Genomic DNA, 9646 nt, shown 5'->3' on the forward strand with positions numbered 1-9646 from the left:
GTTGGCCGCCGCCGCCGACCCCCGGCGGCCTCCCCCACCCCGGCGGTGCCCCTCCCCTCACACCAGCGCCCTCCCCTACCGGGAGCCCCCAATGTCCGTAGATTCGTCGGCCATGCCACTCCTCACGCCATGCTCTCTCCCCCTTATGTTGCAATTATATGTTTTGATTGTTCCAGACGTTTCAGAGGTATGTTGCATTTATTTCATATGGATGTTGCAAAAGTAGATCGAGGGGATGTTGCACATGTTGCATATATTGCAATTGTTTCATAGGCATGTTGCAAGAGTATGTTTTGAGTGTTTCAGATATTTTAGAGGTATGTTTCATCTGTGTTGTCCAGACGCATGTTGTAATTGTGTTTATCTGGATGTTGCATATGTTTCACAGATATGTTGTATGTGTTTTATTCAGATGTTGCATATGGTTGCAATGGTTTTCAAGTGTGTTTCGGGTGTGTTTTTCAAGTGTTTCATAAGCATGTTTCAAGTGTGTCAACTGCCTTCAGACATATGTTGCAACCATTGTCATTTGGATGTTTGAAAAGTAGATTGGGTGTTGCATCTCTTCCTCCTACCTTCTGCTGCATCATCTCTCCTAGAGCTGGCAGGACATCCATACGAACGAGGGATGTGCGATGGGTGCGGAACGAGGGAGCTGCTTGCGTTGGGCGCAAGCGAGGGACCTCCATACGGACGGACGTTGCCTCCGAAGCGGGATGGGCGTTGGGCGGAAGGGGTTGCATACGTCATGGTTTGGGAGAAGGGTTGCAAGCGCGTGGTGACGTGGGCGCCATGGGCACAACCTATGTGAGAGGGGGCGCGGCGGGTCGTCGAACGGAAGCCGCATTCTGACGCTGGCCTAGGGCTAGACGTTTGGGCACTAGGCTTCCCGAAGCAAAATCAGTTTCTTGCCACGATACCCTCGCGTAGCCTTTGGAGCTGCTTGGTTTCTTTGGGGTCATGTCGGGGTTGTAATACGGGGTGTATCAAGGTACCCATTAGTTAGCAGGACACGCGCCCTGCAACGCAACAGTCAGCAAAGCCCCAAACGACCGAGGCCAAGCAGGAGCTGAGAAAACAAGCCAGGCGTTAAGGCTAGGGTCGGCCACGACCCTTACTAGCCACCTTAGCCAAACGACACCCACAAGACGCACGACCTCTCCTCTGTCACGACCCCCGAAAGAGGTGGAGAGAGGTCACGCCTAGCTAAACGTGCCTGCTCTGATAAGAGCAGGCATGCCACACTGACCTCATAGGGACCGAAGGGACAACAGTCGCCTCAGCCCGGTCAGACACTATCCCTATGCCATGCCGCACCGACGAGACAAACACCGCACCATGGGGGCAGCGGTTACGATACCCACTGTCCCAATACGGTTCAACTAGACGCATGTATAATCCTACCTACTACAGGATGGCATCCACGATTAGGGCCTTGACTTAGAGGCCAACCAGACTAGTGGGAGCCACGACCCCAACGATCAGAATTGTGGCCCTTGGCTCCCCCAGCCAACAAGGCGACCGACGACCTAAGGGCAACTACCAACTCTTGTACGATGCCTTGGAAAACAAGGAGATGGTGATGAAGGCCATGACAGATACCACATTGCACAAGATGGCTAACGAACCACCATCGAGGCTACAGTGTTGCCATGGTCGGCACAGTAGCACCACGTCACGCCCTACCGCAATGTGGCTAGAAGACCATGACGATAGCCACGACCGGACATGCACTAGAAGATGGCGTGGCTTGCAAGCCAAGTTAGCTACGACCTCCCTCAGGCTCTCGATCCTTCGGTTGGGAGAACCTCCTCTTTGTATGAGCCCTGGCCCTGAACTCCATATAAGGGCAGCCAGGGCACCCATCTCTAAGGAGAGAGGACATCCTCTACCATTTCATTCATTCACCATAGCAGTAGGGCTCCTGAAGCTTCCCTTCAGGAAGCCCCTCGCCTAGCATAGGTTCCACCACCTCTTTCTTCATTCTTACACCCCCATTGTAAGAACTTTAGAGCATTTAAGCGAGGAACATGCACTCGATCATCTCTGAGACTAGACGTAGGGCTCTGGCCCAAACCAGTATAAATCCTCGTGTCTATTGGATGCTACCATCGTCTTCCTAGAGCAGTATGGTAATTGTAAAAGTTTACTAGTCTAGTTTACAAAACACTGATAGTTGGTGCGCCAGGTAGGGGATAGTCACACGCTCTCGTTTGTTGAGAAGGAAGTAATGGCTCCTCGCACTGCCGGTGGACTCACTGGTGGAATGGCCCACGACAACCACATCCATCGCAAAAACTACAAGTTCATTAGCATCAAAGGGCTAGCACCCGCGTCCGCCCATGGCTACGATCCAAACCTCTACCATGGAGATCTAGGGCACGTAGCCCATAGCAGACACACTCTTGGAACTGCCTCTAATAGTAGCATCCTGGAGTTCCCCTACCTAGAGGGGCTAGTACCCTCACCCACCGCCGGGCGCTGCCAGGCCTCGTGTTCAGGAAATCAAAGGCCCATGGCTTGCGACAAACTCACCAAGGGAATGGCCTCAACTGGCCACATCCTTTTAGGAAACCACACGTTTAATCGCACCAAAGGATCAACACCCGTGTCCACCCTCAGTTGCAACCCAGACCTCCATCCTATAGATCTAGATCCCACGATCCATGATGAACACACTCTCGAAACTGCCCTTAGGGGCTGCATCCCAGAGTGCACCCACGTGAGGGGCCTAGAGCTCTCTCATTACTAGCCATGGCCGAGACCTCCACTCGAGAAACCAAATAACCATGGCTCACGGCGATCTCACCCAAGGAATGGCTCGTGGTGGTCACATCCTTTTTAGGAACCACGAGATCGCCCGAACCGACGGGGCAACACCCGTCATCCGCTCATACCCTGACTAGACCCGCCACACGGTAGAAATGGACCCTATGACAGAATCACGCCCTAGGCAGCATCACCGCCAGCAAAACGCAATGAACTAGGGCGCGCATGAATGACGAAACCACCCACCACCACGCGGCGTTACCGTTGGTGAACAAGCGGCTAAACGGCCACATGCCACACAAAGTCAAGCTCGGGACCAGGATCCAATCCTACATAGCGGGCAAGCTGTACATCACATCTCTATGGGCTGCCACCTGTTTGCATGGAGGTGCATGCATCTAAGGAAGCAGGCTGCCTGAGCGCACCACACGTCACGATAAGCGGATCGAACCATGTTGTGCTCAAAGCTAGCTCCCATAGCAATAGGTCATGACAACCCCCTGTTGGGAGCGACAACTGCACACGGAGCTAGAAACACAACGGCAACAACGTTGTCACACCAGGAGGACTCAAGCACCAGTATGCACGAGCCCTCCCGGTCGGAAGCCACAACAGGCCAAACTCGAAGAAGTCACCCTCAAGGGTTTGCCAGCCCATCGAGAGCGTCAAGCTGACAAAGGTTGACTTGAGTTGCTAGAGAGGTCCATCCATGCCAACTATGACCGTCCCAAGCATTGAAAAATGCCCTCATTAGCTCGTAGCCCAAAGATCGCAACAACTTCATCACAAGTAGACACTCGGGGGCTCACCGCACCTCGAGCAGCAACAACCAGTCCCACAATGGCTCCTGGTATATCAGTCAGTCACATCTACTTTAACCTTAGCCTCTCTACCTAAGCACATCCACATACATATACAAGCCCACCAATAGTTGTAGAAACTTAGGGCTGACCCGTAGAGCAAACCAAATAGCGTGATGCCCATACGCTATATCCTAATGGTGCTTAACTCCCGAGTAACTCGATTTGACTCACACTCACAGCTGGACCCAACTCACTCGTGGGGGTACACACATGGGTACGTGGACACGAACTATAGTGCAACACTATTTGTCATTATCCCAGCGACCGATCCATTTCAAACTTCTTCCGATCGTGTCCCTCACCACGATGGGCTGGTGACCCGAGTCTTGATTTCTTGTTTGCATGAAAGTTCACTCTAGGCAAGCCTCACGGACTAGCTCCTAGGCAAGGCTAGGTGCCCATGCATGAGCCTAAAAGGAAGCGGGGAACTCACACGCTCAAGGCAAAGGAAACGAAAGGAAAGAAGCCACACAACCTCTCACTCTCTTTCTCCTCGCATCGTGTTGGATCTGCAACCTACCCTCGGTGCCTCATCGCTCTAGGGGATCGCATACCTTTTTAGCTCCATGGGCTAGCCCCCAGGCTAAAACGCACATGCATGAGCATGAGACTAGAGGGGACGAAGCACATTCCAATTCGAATGAGAAGAAGAGCGAAGAGACAGCAAAATGACAAACGAATGTGCCGATCGCACATCAGCCACACAAAACCTGAACATGTTCACCACCACAAAAAACACTTGTGTAACACGGAGTCCTTCGACAAGGACCATCACACATCAGGAGCTTGGAATCAATGGCATACGTGAGCAACTAACTCCTTGCCCATAAGGACTTTCACTCCACGAGCAGCAGCATTGCCCATGACACCACAACGTGCCACGAGCTTACACGCAACAAAGGACCACGCAAGGTCGAATCCTCATAGCCTGATCCAAGCAGGGCCTCATGCCCGTGCAAGAGCAAGGAGAGGAAGGTGTCCATGCAACTTGAAGAAAAACAAAGAAAGGCACGATGCCGCCACACCTATCCTATAGATATCAAGGTCGTGAAAATGAGGTTGAGCTGGACCAAACCCCATGGGACGATCCCTGGGCGGCACCATGTGGCTATGACATTCGAGCGATCGGACCAACAACAGTCACGGCAGGATGGCAGAGAGCAAGGAAAACAGAGACCACATGAAGCCAAACTACTGGAACCAAACTAGGGCGAGGCTATACGCCAGTATGAAAGCTAGAAAAGGAGAAGCACCCCTGCAATCCAAAGGAAAACGAAGAAGGGCACGATGCCGCCAAATCTACCTTATATATATCTAGGTCAAGAAAATGGAGTTGTGCTGAGCCAGAGTCCATGGGTCAATCCCCGAGTAGGGCTACGTGGCGACGACATTCGAACAACAAGACCAACGGCGGTCACGGCAAGACGACGGCATGCAAGAGAAACAAAAATCATGGAACACAGCCTAAAAAGGAACTCTTTTTACTTAATATTATTAAAGACCCTGAGAACACCTCAGGGATCTTAACCACCATCATGGAGGATCTCCTCCACATCCACGGCAGCGACAACAGCGTATGTGGCAGCAGCAAAATCATTAACCAGCTCAGCCCACTCTTCCAGCCGGACATGCCCTAGGAACCTAGGCGCCACCCGACAAAAGTTCACCCTGATCCATAGCTGCATGGCAGCAAGGGTGATGCCGGCCCTTGCCATATCCCTACCACCCCCACCCGCTCGTGATCCTCCGCTATGATAAACTGTCAAAGGCGAGCTGCCTCTTCTTCATGGTGAGAAGCCGCCAGCCGCTCTTCCAATGCTGGCAATGAGATGACACGAAGGTCAGAGGCTGCAGACATCCATTTGGACATCAAGATGAGGGAATCCCCTACCTACGATGTGGGCCTACGCATCAGCGATCACTGCCTGCGCGATGATGAACTCACCCTCCGAGGCAACAAGAGCAACCACGAAAAATCATCGGTGAGTTTCATTTGCCTCACGGATGAGACAATGAAACTCTTGGTGGCCGCCTAGAGATGACAAAGACAAACTCAACCCCACCACCAATGGGGCCCTGGCTAGGGCAATGCCAGTGGTGCCTCCCGAAGTAGCATGGGAGATAGCCCTAAGGAGTGCTCACGGTGAACTCAGGTCAGCATCAACTCAAAACACCATTCAAACACTCACCCCCTATTCGCACAGCAAAACTCGGAGACACGGTAGTGGACCACCAGCCTCTAGCACATCTTCCCTTGGATACTCGCTGTGATCCATTGAGTCGACTGGGAAAGGAAGCTACAAGCGCATGAAGGTAAGAGGGAAGAAGCAAGAGGGCAAGCACCGAAGAACAAGATGAATCCCTTTGCCACGCCAGATCTCCTGATTTATAGCCACAGGAACCAGCCAAGATGGATACCTCGGGCGCATGCATATTCACTTTCACTTACTAACCACCTTAGAAATCACACAGAGTAGGTGAAGCGATCATAGGGAAGGTGGAATGATGGTTGTCCACGCAGCAATGCGAACCAAGTAAGCTTTGCATTCCCCCACTTCGTCCATATCGTTTAGATTCATGTGCCCATATTCCACGAGGCATGACCACCCACAAATAGGCTCCATTACACCATGATGTGAACGGGGAGGCCAACGCCCCCCCTGAGATCGTGCGTAGAGCAACGCGCTGCGACCATGACCCCACGTCGTGCTTAGGAAATCTTCTATCAGGCCAGTCCTTAGAAGGGCTTGAGGCCACAAAAGGAATAGGAGCAGGGAGGAGATGGGCCCCTATGGCTCTAATCGGTGGTGTGGAGCCACACGACCATCTCCCCCTGTGTTTGAGTCATCTGCTTCAAAGTCTCCTGGGTTGACCCCCTCTAAGGGGAGGCATTTTGCCCTCTGGCCACTATGGAGGCGGTTGGGGACCAACAGGATTAACGACCAATGATTTATGGGATATCTCACGTGAGGCACAACCAAACTCCACATTGATTGGGGAGGATATCGAGTCCCACTCGGATTACCCATAGACCCTGACAAGGTGCATCACTCCGACCATGTGGTTACATTAGGCATGCCTCTCCCCACATGGGGCGAAACAAAACCCGCTTGTAACAAGGATCCCCTGGGGGTGGCAAAGACATCAGGGAAAAATGGAGTTGGGTCCCCATGATCCCAAAAGAAGTCAGGGCCAAGCCATGACTAACTCCTCCCTACGTCCTAGGTCTCAGACCTAAAGCCTGCTCTGATGGCTCATAAACCATCAGAGGCCAGGGCGACACGCAATGCGGAACCCAAAGGGTGATCTTGGCTCGATCATGTGGAAGAAACAGAAGGTCCAAGACCTCTGAGCCAATGCACGACCACAAAAAGCCTCGTGACTGTGCAAAAAAGAGGTTGAGGGAACGATCCCTCGCATTAAATAATTTTTAGGCAACCCTGGCTAGAGGCACAAGCCTGACAGCAAGGGGAGCCTAAACCTCAAGGAAAAACCTCTCCCCACTTAGCACCCTCTAATACAAGAACGGGCACACCACCCGTAGGGTGCTAAGACCAAGTATCACTGTGACGGTGATACCATGGAGATGTTCGGAGGAAAATGCCATGGGCACGAGGAGGAGCGAGGAACCCCTTGCTAGCCTTCTCGCCATGCCACAACCTCTAGGCCAGGGTGCATAAGAGAGGACAAGGTCGCTGATCATAGAGACCACCACCATCAGGCTCCAAAAAATAGGAGGGAAACGACAAGGCACCCTTGGTTTACCAGAGAAGTCTATCATGGCCACTGGGACCAGTGTTTCAGTGAACCCAAACCTAGAGGGTTTGGAGACTATTGAAACCACTAGGCCCAGAAAGCAGTCCAGGCACCTCCTTAGCCCCCTCCTGCTCGCAAGATCCCTTCTAGCCCTAGCTACTAGAAAGGGCATCCATCTTTCTCTCATCCTCTCCCTCTCTCTACAGAAAGGAAGGAGCTATCCGTATTCACGGCCATGAATGACTCAGTCGGAGAGAAGACCTCTATTTATAAGCCCAAAGGCAGACCAGATGGCTTAGGACCCCCACGCCATGTGGCGCACCATGAAAAGCCATAGCCAAAGTCAGATGCCCGTAGGGGGATAGGGAAATCGAGACCTTCCCAAAGGCAGGAACGCAACAGGGTTGACAAGACTACTTGGTCCCGCTTGGGTCACTAACCCCGAAACACGGCACACTAGCATGGTTTCAGGCTCACTGGTCACGTACCGCATCATCAGGATGCCCTAACAAGGCCAAACATAATGGTCACCTACCACATTGAACATACCAGTCCACAAGGGGCGAGCGATGAAGCTTGAATACGCCACGACTATGAACCCGTACACGAGTACATACGCATCTCAGTGCTTTCACGATCACTTTGCCATTGTAAAAATGCTCAGGGGCCACTATCGGGGTTGTAATCCTGGGGTGTCTCAAGGCACCGATTAGTTAGCATGACGCACAGCCTACAATGCAACTGTCAGCAAGGGCCCAAACGACCAAGGCTAAGTAGGAGCTGACCAAAACAAGCCAGGTGCTAAGGTTGGGGTCGGTCACGACCCTTACCAGCCACCTTAGCCAAACGGCGCCCACAAGACGCTCGACCTCTCCTCCTTCATGACCCCCAAAAGGGGTAGAGAGAGGTCGTGCCTAGCTAAATGTGCCTGCTCTGACAAGGGCAGGTATGCCACACTGACTCGGCAGGGACCAAAGGGACAGTGATCACCTCGGCCCGGTCAGACACCAACCCTATGCCACGCCACCCCGACGAGACAACACCGCACCCCGAGTAGACGCATGTATGATTCTACCTACTATGGGATGGGATCCACGATGAGGGCCTTGACTTAGAGGCCAACTAGACTGACAGGAGCCATGACCCCAACTACCCTGGCCAACAAGGCGACTGTCAACTTGAGGGTGGCTACCAACTCCCGTATGACACCCTGGGAAACTAGGAGATGGCGACGAAGGCCATGACGGATACCGTGTTGCAAAGGATGGCTAACGAACCACCATTGAGGCTAGTAGCACCACGTCACGCCCTGCCGTAACGTGGCCAAAAGACCATGATGATAGCCATGACCGGACATGCACCGGAAGACGGCGTAGCTCGCAAGCCAAGTTAACTAGGACCTCCCTCTGGCTCTCGACCCTTCGGTCAGGAGAACCTCCTCTTTGTATGAGCCCTGGCCCTAAACTCTACATAAGGGCAGATCGGGCACCCATCTTTAAGGAGAGGGGACATCCTATACCATTCCATTCATTCAACATAGATGTAAGGCTCCTGAAGCTTCCCTTTGGGCAGCCCCTTGCCTAGCATAGGTTCCACCACATTTTTCTCCATTCTTGCACCCCATTGTAAGAACTTCAGAGCATTCCAGCAAGTAACACTTACTCGATCATCTCTGAGATTGGATGTAGAGATCCGACCTAAACCAGATTGAATCCTCGTGTCTATTGGATGCTACCATCTTCTTCCTAGAACAACGCGACAATCATATAAATTTACTAGTCCGATTTACAAAACACCAATAAATCGATTTCCATCCCACCCACCGGCCTTAGATTCTGGTTAGAATCACCTGGTGGCAACGCCCCTGAAAATAAATTTCGTTGCTCAGGACGACGTGCTAATCCTGTGTAACCCTATCAATCTCACTGAGAACATGATCTTCAAGGTGTGTAGTTGTAGATAGGGATGAAAACGGATCGGATACGGATGGATAACACCGATATTACATTTGTTTTCATATTTCTGTCCGGATTCGGATTCGGATTCGAATACGGATAGTGTCAACTATGTCGGATATGATACGATTGGATATCGACATCATAAATATGCGATTTGAGTATTCGGATACGGATACGGTATCGGATGTTGGATATCCGGACTCGGATATGGACAGGTCTCAACCTCTCTAAACGGATTCGGTTTCGAATACGGTCAGAAAATATCCGTACCGTTTTCATCCCTAGTTGTAGATATGTGCA

The sequence above is a fragment of the Miscanthus floridulus genome, chromosome 16 (assembly GCF_019320115.1).
Source record: "Miscanthus floridulus cultivar M001 chromosome 16, ASM1932011v1, whole genome shotgun sequence".
NCBI lineage: Eukaryota > Viridiplantae > Streptophyta > Magnoliopsida > Poales > Poaceae > Miscanthus > Miscanthus floridulus.